Raw genomic sequence first — 13,126 nt, 5'->3', positions numbered from 1 at the left:
CGTGGTCAAACAAGGTCTGATCCGGAACTTCGAAATTAAACCTTGGGCGAATACACAATAAATGCTGAAACTGCAAAGGCTCTCTAAAGATTGATCCAGTTTGCTAAACTTTCAAGTAATTATCAAACTCAGCAAATGTGGTACGATAACATCAGTACTAATTGAATTAGTTAAGTCGGGCCTGACGGAAAAATATTTGGCCCTCAAGCGCAACATTTTCCCGTCCGGCCCTCCCACTCACTCAATACGTACGACTTGTAGCGACACATTGTTGGATATTTATTAAAAACTAACCTGCGCAGTCACTAGATAAGAGTGTTTTTCTTGTTTTGACGTTACTCGCCCTGTCCTGTCTTTATTTTGCTTAAAACCGAGTAGCATAATTTTGATGATAGGAAGCATAATTTAGAAAATTTGGCATAATTTTGGCATAATTTCCAAAAATTCTGAGCACTGTGCATAATATGCCATTTTTACGAGCACAATCGACACTAGCCTCATATCATAGCAGCGAAGAATAAAAAGACCTAGTGGGTAAGCGTTAACCGTCCAAGAAATTTACTCACGTGTAAATATTCGAATTTCTTAGCAAGCTATGTGAATACAAACAGGAGTAGAAGAAACAACACGGAACTTCTAGAACCATGAGCGCTACCCTGGGTGCCAGAGGGGTTTTTTTTGCGGCGACAAAGAGCGGCGAAGCCGCGATTGTTGATAGAGTGGCGAAGCCACGATCGAATCGTCTGCTTAGGTTCCATTAGCTCTTTGTTAAAAAAAACTCAGACCCTCAAAGAGATTTTCGGATTTTAATGTCCATATTTCTTCGACGTTTCACGTACAAAAATAACACAGCGATCTGCTTGTTTACAGGAAATCACGGTAGGAAATCCCAACGGGACACCTCGCGTCTGTGTGTTTCTCTTTCGCACAAACACCGAGGAAATTGAACCTTCCAGATCCAGAATTAACAAATTTAACAAATTTTCAGATACTGTCTTTCACCGGAGTTCTGGATCATGAGGCTTCTGACGAATAATTTCACTATTCCGCAACTCGAGAATTCACGCATCGGTACACGTGTAGATATGTCAAATTACAAATTTAAAGCAAACAGACCCCGCACAAAACCGGTTTGGCGAGCTATCGCATTTCGAAATAGCATGGAAGTGAGGTACTCAACCGCCGTGACCAGAGGGTTTTTTCGCTCGCCACGATCGCGGCTTCGCCGCTCACAAATAGTGTCTTTCCTGCAAAAAAAGAAAAAACCCTCTGGCACCGAGGGTACATGAGCGCATATCACCAAAAAGAAATCAACAAACACTGCTAAGGCTCTCTATAGATTTTTTCTGGATTACTAAATATTAAAAAATCACTTAACAAGGTTGATAACGAGTTTATATTGACTGTTCAGAGCTTTAGAATTAGGCAAGCTTTAACCGACGCGTGAAATAACTCGCGTAGAAATATTTGGATTCGTTATCAAGCTACAATGACTGAATAAGGATAAGATATAACATAAAATATAAGTGTGACTAGAAATAGGAGGTAATATTGAAATAAAACGTTTTTGCTCCGGAATCACCAGCTTAAAATACCCAAAGAAGAAACAACAAGGAACGTCTAAAGCCATGAGCGCATATCAAAAACAAACACTGCTAAGGCTCTCTATAGATTGTTGTGGATTAATAAATATTAAAATATTACAAAACAAAATTAATAAGGAGTTTTATATTGACTGTTCATAGCTTTAGAATTAGGCGAGCTTTAACCGACGCGTGAAATAACTTCCGTAGAAATTTTTGTATTCGTTATCAAGCTACAATGACTGGATAAGGATAAGATATAACATAAAATAAACGTTTTTTGTTCCAAAACCACAGCCTAACGTGATCAAAAAACGGCCCACGCAGCTTTTAATTAAAACCTTGGGCGAATATTTACCGCATAGTCTTACTAATATTGTTTTGACTTGCGAAATTCTGAACAATTAATTTATACGGTTTTCTTGCATGAACTAGCAAAAAGGTTTAGTAATTGCACGTACTTAACCTTTAACGACCTTTTGTATTTTGTTGTTCACGTTTTCACATGCAAACAGCCACCTATCGAGGAAGCGATTATAGCATTAACCGACCAAGAATTTAACTGTGTTAAAATATTTGAATTTGTTTTCATGCCATGATGCCTAGAAATCAGAGGTAACATTCGAAAAAAAGGATTTGCTTTAAAATTGCAAGCCGCAAACCAAAGAATATCCGACACGGAACTTCGATATTTTCATTGCCTTGACGTGATATTCCATCTGAAACTTGTCCGTAGTGCGGTGACCATGAAATCAAAGAAGTCCTGTATTCGGAAGGACGCTTTCATTGCAGCTAAGCCATAATTGCCTTCCTTTTAATCAGTCGAGTGTTATTGATAGTTGTTCCTTAACATTTAGAACTCTTTAAAGGCGTGCTTTGATTGGAAGAACAAAAATAAACCGTCTTAAAAATTTAGAAATTGGACAGCATCCAAGGCCATACTTGTCTTGATGTGATTGCATTACTTTCTTAGTTTTCTAAAACGGCCAGTTGCCACATGTACCTGACCATGGAGTTGAAATGCTGCCTGACCCACCCATGCATGGAGTTTAAAAGCTAACAAAAGCAAAACTACGGATAACGGTATTTAAGTAATAAGTACTCACTCATATTGTGTCCAGCAGACAGAAATATTGCCATCTCAAGCCCATATTTTTGAGCAGGAAATAATATTTTGCTTACTTAAAGTAACATGCCCCTCTTTTTATCTGAAATGTTTTCTGTCCTTCGGACTTCGCACAAAAATCGTTATGGTTTTCTAGACCATTTTTTATCAGAAAGTCATCTTTCGTCACATTAAGTACAACTTGTGTTCGTTGGAGCGTTCATTAACTGCTTGGACAACGCGTTGTTTTTAACTATTTTTTTAAAAAACTGAACCGAATCAGTTTAGGTGCTGACGCTGCCCTTAAATACTGAACTGCTGAGAAACTAGCATTAAATAAAGGTGACTTTCTTGCCATAGATTTTTCTTTATTTTTTTTTTTTCTTTTTCCGTTTTCTTTTTTAACGCGGTGTTGGTTGGTGTCAAGCCTTTGTGGGAAGCACTTGAGTCAAGTAGTAGCTCATTTAAATAAGCTAAAATGCTCTCATTAATCGCAGTAACATACGATATAGAGCGCGGATATGTTAGCAATTATACCTAATCGTACCTTTTTGGTACGCTTCGGCGGCATATCAGGAAAGTTTGGTCGAGCCATGGTTCGTATTTTGGCGAGACGCAGTCGAGCCAAAATACCCATGGCGAGACCAAACGAGCCTGATATGCAGCCGAACCGTACCAAAAAGGTACGATTAGGTATTTACCGTACCCAAATTCAGCCTAAACTCCGGTTATATTTATCGCTCTGTTGAAGCCATGCTTGCAAGGTACGCACCACAAATTGTGTTGAATTGATCTTCAACACTTTTGCTAAGTTCATCTTCTGCCTTTTCTTCTGCTCGTTTGTTTAGAGTTTCATTCTCTAAATTTTCAAAATTCAACTTAAGCGAAATATTTGGAAATTCCGACTCCATTTTTTCAGTCTGAATGTCTCAGTACTTGTCGGCAAACATCGCGAAATTGGCGAGCGCGCTCAATTTTAGTTTTGGCGGGAAAGTTTTTCTCTTTTTACGACCGCTAAACACCGCTAAATTTAAATTACGAAGTTCTGTATTATTGGTAAAACGTCTTTTCAATTCATCGTTCAGAAAAACTACTTTACATCTTAATGACCGTGATATGGTGGCATATCAGGTCAGTGACTTGATATCGTAGGATATCAGGACAGTAGATCGCGCTTCTGATTGGCTACTTGCGAATTTGGGTACGGTAAAGGTCAATATCATTACGTGGAAACAAAAGCCGCACTGAGTAAAAATAAATTTTTGTTATCCTCAATGGTCACTTGTTTTCAAATTAATGAACTGAACTTGCTTTGACAAGTTCACGGTGACTTTGCAAAGTCGTAAAATGAAACCCTTCTGGCGTTAACAGACGAGCAAAAAAATTACAAGCGTAAAAATATTAGGATTCGTTACCAATCAACGATGTCTGAAAATAGGAGGTAACTTCCAAATAAAATAGTTTTGCTCGATCACAATTCCGCTAGCGTAATCAAACAAGATCCGACCCGGGTTTTCGAAACCTTGAGCGAATACACAACAAAGACTAAAACTGCAGAGGCTCTCTAAAGATTGATCCAGTTTGCTAAATTTCCAAGTAATAATCAAACTCAATATAGGTAATATGATAAAATATTTATTGACCGAGATTAGTCGGGCTTGACGGAAAAATATTTGGCCCTCAAACCCAATATTTTTCCGTTCGGCTCTCCCACCCACTCAATAAGCTGGTGCAGGCAGAAATACGGAAAAAGTCATGATTTTTGTGATTGCACTTTTAAAACTTTTAATGACCACTTGTTTTTTTCTTTTGATGTTTTGGAAAACAAGTAAATTAGTATTAATCATAGCTTTAACTGACCAAGAAATTTAAGATCCGACCCGGAACTTCGTAACCTTGAGCAAATACACAACAAACGCTAAAACCGCAAAGGCTCTCGAAATATTGATCCAGTTTGCTAAATTTTCAAGTAATAATCACACTCAATATAGTTAATATGATAAAATACTTATTGATTGAGTTAAGTCGGGCTTGAAGGAAAAACATTTGGCTCTCAAGCCCAATATTTTCCCGTCCGGCTCTCCCACTCACTAAATAAGCTCGTGCAAGCAGAAATACGGAAAAAGTCATGATTTTCGTGATTGCACTTTAAAAACTTAATGACCACTTGTTTTCTTCTGTTCATGTTTTGACAAACAAGTAATTCAGTACGAGTCGTGGCTTTAGCTTACCAAGAAGTTTACTCGCCTAGAAAAATTTCAGTTTGTTACCAAGTTGACTGGTTAGATACATGTAACATGCGGTTTTGCTTCAATGAAAAAATAACAAGCTGCTTTGACCAAAGAAGATCCAAAACGTAGCTTGCAAAACCCTTGCAACCAGGGCAAATTAGAATCTCGTGAATTTTGTGAAAGTGTAAATTTAGGGACCGGTCATTATTTATCGCCTGGGGGGGGGGGGGGGGGGTTTCAATAAAATATACAATACGTGGGACGAGGTCTCCCTCAATGTCCGAGCCAGAGGCTCATGTATAAAACGTAGGACTTAAAGTTAAAACACACTAAAGTATATGCTATTAAAAGTATATAAAATCTATCCCACCCATTAAAAATAGAATGATAAAAAGGACGAAACTAACACCACCTTCTCCCCTACCCTTCCCCTTACCCCATAATTTAATATGCAAGTGATATCTATAATGGTACTTACGTCTCACGGACCCTGAACAACAACTGCAGTTATTTGCTTATCAGATATGAACTGAATTGTCGTGGAAGGGCTACTCTGTTCATCCAAATCCGCGAAAACAAAGTCATTGTCGCTCTCTACCTCCTCATTTTCGAACTCTTCATCCTCCGATTCCACTTCATCTTCATCACTCGACAGTTCTTCTGCAATTACAGCCTCTTTGTTGTATCGGTAATAGTGACATCGAATAGCCTTCACTTTGTCAAGCTTCCGACCGACAGTAGTCAAACCATGCTTGTTAAGATACAAGTCAAGTTCTCTTACTCGCAACTTTTCCACTTTGCCACCCTCAATGAGGGTGTCCCATTGAAAGTCCTTATACGTTCGTTCGGCCCTCTTGCTTCCTTCGCTCCTCAGCTGCTCTTGTTCTTATATCCTTTCTGATATAAATATCCTTCAGATGATTAACATATGTAATAACATGCTTCTCATCGACAATATATTTTGTGCAGAAGCTCTTGATGGTATCTCGATCGTTTATAATACTGTCAAAATGTTTATCATACAGGTCTTTAAGACATTTTCTCGGGAGATAGTCATCTGGTGTCCTGCCTGTCGATTTCGTTTGATAGACATCTATGAAATGTCCAGGATTGTTTTGGTCTGGCACAGGTTGCGGAATTCTCTCCGTTTCTGGTCCGACCCACCAGGCATTTTTCTCCATTCGTTTCTTTTCGTACTCTTCGTACGACTGGAGAGACATTTGTTTGATTTCCTCTTCTGAAAGATCCTCAAACCTCCTATATTTTTCCCATTCTAGAGTTGCGCCATCCACAAGAGCATCAGAAATTGCCGAGTTTGTCCTTTCGGCTTCACCTTGCCCGCTGTCGCCCCTCGAACGATGACATCGCACTCGGTAATCGGAATTGTGAATCCTTGCTAACTCAGCGTCTCGAAATCTTACTTCGTAGTTTGAAACCCCAACGCCCGGACCAGCATCTGTAAGGTCAGCCCATCGTGGCTTTACAGGTGGAAGGCAGAGATCTCCAAGAACTTCAAGCCCATGTTTACATGAAGTAGTTACCTTCAAAATCCTGTCCTTTCTTGCATCGTTTTCCATGGAATCAACTTCTTCTTTAAACAAATCATCAACGGCATCTAAAATGCGTTTCGTGACTGGTATTATCTGACTAGCAAACAGAGCCCTGTTGTGCTCTGACATTTCTGTGTCCTCGCAAAACTGCAGCAAATTATCAATCCTTAATTTCAAGTGTTTCGCTCTCTCTTTTTCATAAGTGAAGAATTTACAGTTACTTTTTGTTTCTCCGGTTATTTTGTCTAGGTCATCTGACTCTGTCATATCATAATAAAGAAAGAGGTCATCGTGTGGTCGCGCGCAGCATTTACGAAATTCCAGTGAGTACTGTGGACTGCCGGGTGTCAGTTCGTCAACCTCAAAAGCTAATGGATCCTCATATCGCAAACGGAGCGTTTCGCTGGCCCATACAGTGCCTGACGATCCCACTATTGCCTTGGGCCGGACAAATACATAATGCCGATCCTCCTCAGTTATCAGCTTCTCTTTACTATCATTCATTACACTAGACTTCGTGAAAACGCGGTTAGAACCCGGAGTCACATATACCATTTTCTCAGGCCAGTCGTACTTTGGCAACTTCCTTACTTTAGAGTGATCTGATATTGTCAAGATCCTAAGATTTCTGGCTTTGTCAAAACCTTCAGATGTACCTGGTCTAAGGTAGGCCTTATCATCGGTGCTTCTCATGAAGCAAAACTTTCTCGCGCTGGAATTTCAGGCACCCCAGAATCGTCTTTTTATGTTTTTGACGTGTTCTCGCTGGTAGTGAGTGTTTTCGTTTGTGTTCTCTTCGCCTTTTGGTGGCTTTTTCCAACAAAAAAGGCCTTTTCCACAATGGCGCTTTGCTTGGAGACTTATTTTGTTTCTCGGTCTAGCCCTGTTGTACACTGTTGTAGCGGATTTAATTAATTTCTTCCCACGTTGAGCTAGTCGGTAGTTGGCTATTGAAAGAAGGTTTTTTTTCTTCACCCTCTGGCCGGTATAGAGAAGCGTATCATGCCGTCTACCATGATAAGATGATTTATCCTCAATTGCCTTTGCAATAAATTCTTCATCTTCCTCATCTAGCTGGAGCTTCGGACCTTGGTTTGACAACTTTCGCCTCTTTAGTCGATTACATTCGATAAGGCTTGAAGCTTGGCGCTTCAGCATTTGGCGTTTTCTCTGAAAATTTCTATCGGTGGGGTCGCAGTGAAGAAGCCCCTCCGTGTCTTTAACTTTTTCCTTGAGTTTTTGTACTTCGCTTTGGATTTCTTGTAACGTTTTGGATGATCAGATACTTGTTTTCTTTTGATATAGGTTTTCCTTCTCTTTCATCTCCTTCTCTAGCTTTTCCTTCTTGGAATTTAAGCGCAACCTAACAAGGTCGGCTGCTGCCTCATTAGCATTTTTTACCTCTTCAACTACGAATTTAACTCTCTCCGTCATAGACGGAAGATTGTCAGGATCGAAGCCTACGACTATCATTTCTTCTCTAGAGTATATGGATCGCAAAATAACTCTAAGACAAATTTTATCCCATTCTGAGTCCATAGTAGAAACTATACCTTGCACGGTTTCCTTATCAAGAACAAGAGCACTATTTCCACTTTTGGTACCACATGCACTAAAAATATCCAAAAGCAACAACTCTAAATCGACTATGTCAGGACGGAGTGCGATATACTCGAAACCCTCACTTATGCGAATGAGATTGATAAGTAAAGATTCGCAAAAGGCATCTCTCTGATATTTTGTCGGTGCCCCAGAGTGAAGAGGTTGAAACGCGAGAAAGTACTCCAGTGCTTCTTGAAAGGAGATTGAAGACTTAATTCGTGTTTTAGCATTGGCATCTTGCACCGGAAGGGAGAGTTGATCTAAGACATAGAGCAGACCTTAAAATTTGTGCTTTCTTTCCTCTGAAATTGCTCTCAGCTTTGTTGCGATTTTACAATCACCATCTTCTTTTTTCCCTGAAGTAGTTAAAAGGTAATTACGTCTTAGATCGAAAAATTCACAGTTATTTACACCTCTTAAATATTTTTACTGAAACTATGGGCTTGAGAAATGAATATTAACGATTCACCCAGATAAAATTTCGTTTATTTTACATATAGTCCGGCGGCTTAGCTCCTGAATTGTGCGATATTTGATACAAGCACCAAACTTTGCAGGATTACAAGCATTCGTATACTAATCAATTCTTGATATAGTGCCAACGCCAATTTCCTATTTTCAGCTAGTAAACAGCAATGTAATTTTCAGCCGAGAGGCCCCTCCCCCACGAAGTACTTCTTCTTGTACTTTTATAAACCTTTTATTGTAGATTTTTATTCATAAATACAGATGTGAATGCTTTAAATTAGCCTTACAATTGTCATTTTTTACCATCTGTTTGATACCAATAATTTACTAGGAAATTATTGCATGGGAAAAGATTTTTTCGTTCCCCGCCCTCTGTTCCCTGGCGTCTTTCGTTTTGCGCTAGCGTCCAGGTCTCTCGCGATCGGTGAACCGTTCGCTAACAGAAGAAAAATAGGAAAATATAGGGTTGTGAACAGTCTAAATTACAGCATTTCATTCTAAATTTTGTACGTGCGACTTGATATCACTTCCTGACATAATAGTATTTGTCTATAAACCAGGAAAAACAAATATTTCACGAAGTTTCATTGATTTTAATAAATTACGGTTTCCATGGAAACAGGCGTTTTTCGGGCTTGGCACTATATCTGAAAAAACTTCTGTTGGTGACCACTTTCATTGTGCAAAGTTTCATGCATGTATCAAAAAGTGCACAATTCAACTAAAATTTCGAGCTAAGCCGCCGGACTAATATCTTTGGAAAAGATCAGGAAGGCATATAGGTGCGCGACAACTGCAGACTAGACTGCGTGCGACGCGGTCTAGATCTAGTAGCGAGCGGCGAAACCGCCAGCTGCGAGAAGCGCTGGCGCGGACTCGCCTTATTCTCAATGATTAAGTTGGATTTTTTAGCATTGTTTTATCAGGGTGGAGTTCCACCGGTATCGTTGGCGCTGCGAAGAACGCTCGAAGTAGCGAAATCGTTTGAGTTTAGTATTTTGTTAACATGTTGACAGTGTGTTACAATAAATTTGTTCCTATTGTTTCTACAAGTTCCGTTTCTTTGTGAGGTCGCGTTAATTTTCTTAAGTTTGAAATTTAAGCACATCTTTTGATTTACTTTCTTTTATAGGAAAGTATTTTTCCTTCACTTTGCGTTAATTTAAATCGCGTTAATTTCGCTGTAATATTAAAGGTGTTCTGAGAAGTCTGATGGACTGTAGTCTGCATTTGACGCACACCGATCCGCCGGTTTTATTTATGGCAGTGCCACATTGCCGTTTTCGGTAAAGTTTAATAATTGTAAGCGTAGTTTAACATATCTACCTTTGACCTGCAAATTATAAGGAGGTCATTCAGATGGGAACACTCCTATCTAAATTATAGTGACCACAGATACCAAGATTTACAGTCTTCAAATACAAAGTATCTCTTTAAGTATGATTAATGTCCGCGCGAAATTTCGATGTTTCAATGTTGATATTACTTATACACTTGCATGTGTAATATACAGTTTTCACTCATTACTTTATATTCGAACTACAAAGAAACTGTTACTTTTTCCTTCATCGTGGTTTTAGTAACTTCGAAACGTCAGACAACATTAATAGCTTTAGATTTCTACAAATACAAATTTAAGACATCATTCATTTACCTGGTTGTTGTCGATATCTGCAGATATCTGATACAAGGCGCTCAGTTCTCGCCCTTCGCTCACTTCGCTTTTCGTTATGGCATCGTTTCTGGGTTCTCCCAACACTTAAATCCAAATGCTGTCCAAATCGATCGCCTTTGTCGTCCAGATTGCTAAGCTTTTCTGTCATATCTTCCATCCTTGCTTTCCAATGTCTGAAGTCTCCGCAGCGCGCTAACTATATATATTTAATAATGCTTTATTGTTGTGACATATTAACTTTATTGTTGTGACATATAAAACTTTGACATGCAAGCCGATACCATCAAACGTGGATAAAGAACTCGTTTTATAACTGCGCTGACTTGCTTTCATTAAGCCTTTTCAATGGATAGAGAAATTGACTATCTTTTAACAAAAGCTGACTTGGCCAATTACATAGACAGTTTTCAACAAATTAGTGTTGCAAAGGTCAAGCATTTCCTGGACGTTGATGACGAAACTCTTGAGAAAGACATTGGACTAATCTGAGACTAACGAAGATACAAACTCACCGTCTAAGGCGTTTCTTCGCTCAGATACAAGATGAATCAAAACAAAGAGGTGCAAGCAGTGAAGGTATTTAGTTTAAAAAGTTTATTAGCTGGTTATTTTGAAGGCCTCTAAATAAATGGCTTGTGCCTCACTTCAAGCCAGCCATGAACAATCTAAAAAACGTAACGCAACATGGTGCATCGTAACGCAATACTTTATACAATACTTTATACTATGATTGTGTAGTGACAAACATTTCTAATGTGATCGGCAGGTGTTACGTCCGCCAGTGGTCCCAAGAAGCGCAAGCAGGCGATTTTGTCACTTGGACGCTCCGGGCAGCTACAAGTCCTGAGGAACGAATCAGCATCACCAGAAAAGGAGCCATGGGAAAAATATCTCCTTCCCAACCCACATACCGATAGGCTGAAATTTTATAATAGCATTGTTCAGCAGATTTATGAATCTTCTTTTGTAAGTAAACAAGCCGGTTTCAAACAGTATCTCCTCAAGCAACAGCAAATGTGTTGGCAGTTAAACACAAAGATTAAAGCCCTGTCCGATAAAGAAACCAACCTGCTGAAAAATGAGAAGTGGGGAGTGTGTCAAAACATCAACAAGTTCATCTCAGGCGTGGATGGCTGTAAGGGCAGTGATGATGTCGCGAAGTGTGAGTCCTGCTTGACCACTGTAAATGACGCCTTTAATTCAGCAGCCGATTTGTTGTCATTCATAGACAACAAGCGAAAGAACCTATTTACAGAAGAGCATAACCCGAAGCCGTTCGCTAGTGATGAGCTCAAATATTTTCAGGAAGCTCAAGAGCGAGTAAAGGCGATATACGTAGAGCTGCAGAAAGCCTCCAATACGCTCACAACAACCCTCATGAGCCTGGAGAGGAAGTTTCCATCTCGCATGGGAAACAATCGCCAATCGCGAAGAAAAAAAGAAAACAAAAGAAAGGTGAAAAAACTAAGGAGAAAAGACTACATCAGCGAGCATATATGCTCCTAGAAAAACTAACCTCAAAAGAGGCAACTGATGAGATTTTCGATTCACTCGTAAACAATAGGAATTTTACAAGCGTCTCAAGCATCAACGCAGAATTTACCGGGAGATTTGTTAGGCGTCTCCACCTGGACCCTCTATATATTATGGCTGATGGAAAAAGGCGTTTTTGACACAGACTAGCACGAAACATGGAAGTAGTAGTGGCCAGTATGAACGAAGGAAATGGTAATGGTGATGGTAAAGGGTCAAGCTCGGGCGAGGATTCCGATGAATCTGACGAGGAGGCTGTGCAAGAGCCAGTAGAGAAGGCTGCGGAAGAGTCTGCCAGAGAAGCGTTAGGGGGTCAGGATAGCGAATCAGTTTCACCAGAATGAACACTTCACACATTATTACCAGAATAAACACTTTTTGATATATGTTTATTTTTCTTGTGGCTGAACATTCCATTATGATTCTCTATTGAAAAAAATTGAAACGTTATGAAACAATTTTGAGCTATTATCATTAGAATACTACATACACAAAAATTGATTACCTATCTAATTTCAATAGATCGTGCCTAAATATAAGAGAGAAACAGCGACAAAAATAAAAATAGCAGGTTTACGTCAAAAGGAGGCGATAAATTGACATGGTTTATATTATTATGACGATCCATGAATAAAACTTTGAAATGTTGCTTTTGTCATATATTGTTTTAGCGTATGTTGGACTACGATAGTGATACTGTTTCTACAAAATAGCTGGTCTGGGATAGGGTATGGGTTTTGTGTCTAGGCTAGAATAGAGTTACAAAATACAGCTAAACGTGGACTTGAATAGGGTTGGGGTTTTAGAGTCCCAGCAGCACACCCTTACCAAAGTATTTACAGAGTGCTCCCCTGGGTCCCGCCGCCACCTAAAATTTCTTTTTTTTTTGTTCTGATCCCCCCTTTACGCCTATTAATAACGGCTGATCCCCCCTCAGTTCTTCAGATAACCATGTGATCCCCCCCTAAATCCTCCGCTCCCCCCAGGCGATAAATAATGACCGGTCCTTTAGTCCTTATTGTACTTCGGCCCATGTAATTACTGCTAGGAAGTAGGACATATCTCATGTGCTTTTCACGAGTAGCTCTTTATTGAAGAATGAAGAGGGACTTTGCTAACGAATGAAAAAACGTTCGTCTGAACGAGCGAACGAAATTGGGGGGAGAGGGAAGGGGGGGCGAGAAAGATGCGCATGCAGGGCAACCGATTGTGCGCAGTAGCTATCGAATGGTTGCTAAGGGCATAGTGAATAGCTTGACAAAGTTCATTGTTTAGTAATATATTCTCACACACAAAGCCAAATGGACCCAGGTGCACTAAGATATGGGAGAATCGGCCCGATGCTTTGCGAGTCGGCAGACCATGAGAGAATATATGTT

General features: G+C 39.6%; 2 pseudogenes; both read right to left on the bottom strand.

Annotated features, from left to right (window-relative positions):
* Positions 1-5,400: 5,400 nt before the first annotated feature.
* Positions 5,401-6,736, bottom strand: LOC144634726 (uncharacterized; annotated as a pseudogene).
* An 81-nt stretch (positions 6,737-6,817) lies between these two features.
* Positions 6,818-10,371, bottom strand: LOC144635455 (uncharacterized; annotated as a pseudogene).
* Positions 10,372-13,126: the final 2,755 nt, after the last annotated feature.

Source organism: Oculina patagonica, chromosome 13 (assembly GCF_052425735.1).
Source record: "Oculina patagonica isolate OP01 chromosome 13, crgOcupat, whole genome shotgun sequence".
NCBI classification, from domain to species: Eukaryota; Metazoa; Cnidaria; class Anthozoa; order Scleractinia; family Oculinidae; genus Oculina; species Oculina patagonica.
Note: the sequence above shows the minus strand (reverse complement) of the source record. Positions and strands in the feature narration are given on the sequence as shown.